Raw genomic sequence first — 928 nt, forward strand, 5'->3', positions numbered from 1 at the left:
TCTGATGCATTCACTCAACCAAGCGTTCTAACCACAACCTTGCCCCTCCCCACCCCCCAACCATTCAAATTTATGTAGGTGGGAATTATTTTTAATGATATTCTAATGAGCTGCTTTGTAATATCACAAAGCCCGGAAACCAACGCTGTAGTCCAAACGAGCCGTTCGTTGTAGTTCTTGAAAAGGGATTTTTTAAAAACGAAATATCTCCCTTTGGAGTGGACTTTGAGATTTGTAACTTTTTAGATCTTTTTTATGCCCAAACATACACACTACACACTGACTAAAATTAAAAAAGTGAAAAAGCATAATAGGACCCCTTTAAGGGTGACATCAGGGTTAGCCTACAGGATAAGGATTAGAACTGATACTAGTTTTTTATTACAGCAGTGAAGCTTCTGTACAGGTAGAATTGGATCCACTGGTTCTTACACTTTTTGACCAAAACAATTCCACTACTCCTCTGTGAAATATTATAGGATAAGGATTTTGAAAGAAAGAAAGAAAGAAAGAAAGAACACTTTGACTGATTCACTAATGAATCATTCAAACAAATGTGTGGATCGGTTTGACTCACAAATTAGACATCACTTTGTCTTGCAAGCGCGTTTTACTCTACACAGTACCTCCTAGACAATGAAATATTTTAGAACAGAGCGTAACTCCAAACACACACACAAAATCATTTTACACTAGGACTTTAAAGGGTTAATTCACCCAAAAATGAAAATTAGACCGTAAATTACTCACCCTCAATGCATCCTAGGTGTATATGACTTTCTTCTTTCAGATGAATCCAGTCGGAGTTATATTAAAAATTGTCTTTGATCTTTCAAGCTGTTTCATGCCAGTCAGCGGGTGTTGCAGTGCTTCAGTCCAAAAGAAGTGAAATTAAAAGCGCCCATCCATTAAAAAAAAGTGTCTCACA

The 928-nt window shown here is 37.0% G+C and overlaps 1 protein-coding gene across 3 annotated transcripts in view; it reads right to left on the reverse strand.

The window, feature by feature from the left end:
* Positions 1-928, reverse strand: part of LOC107726305 (tubulin polyglutamylase TTLL11) — a 19,204-nt gene that overhangs the window by 16,129 nt on the left and 2,147 nt on the right. The window lies entirely within an intron of this gene.

This window comes from Sinocyclocheilus rhinocerous, unplaced genomic scaffold (assembly GCF_001515625.1).
Source record: "Sinocyclocheilus rhinocerous isolate Xijiao unplaced genomic scaffold, SAMN03320098_v1.1 scaffold486, whole genome shotgun sequence".
NCBI lineage: Eukaryota > Metazoa > Chordata > Actinopteri > Cypriniformes > Cyprinidae > Sinocyclocheilus > Sinocyclocheilus rhinocerous.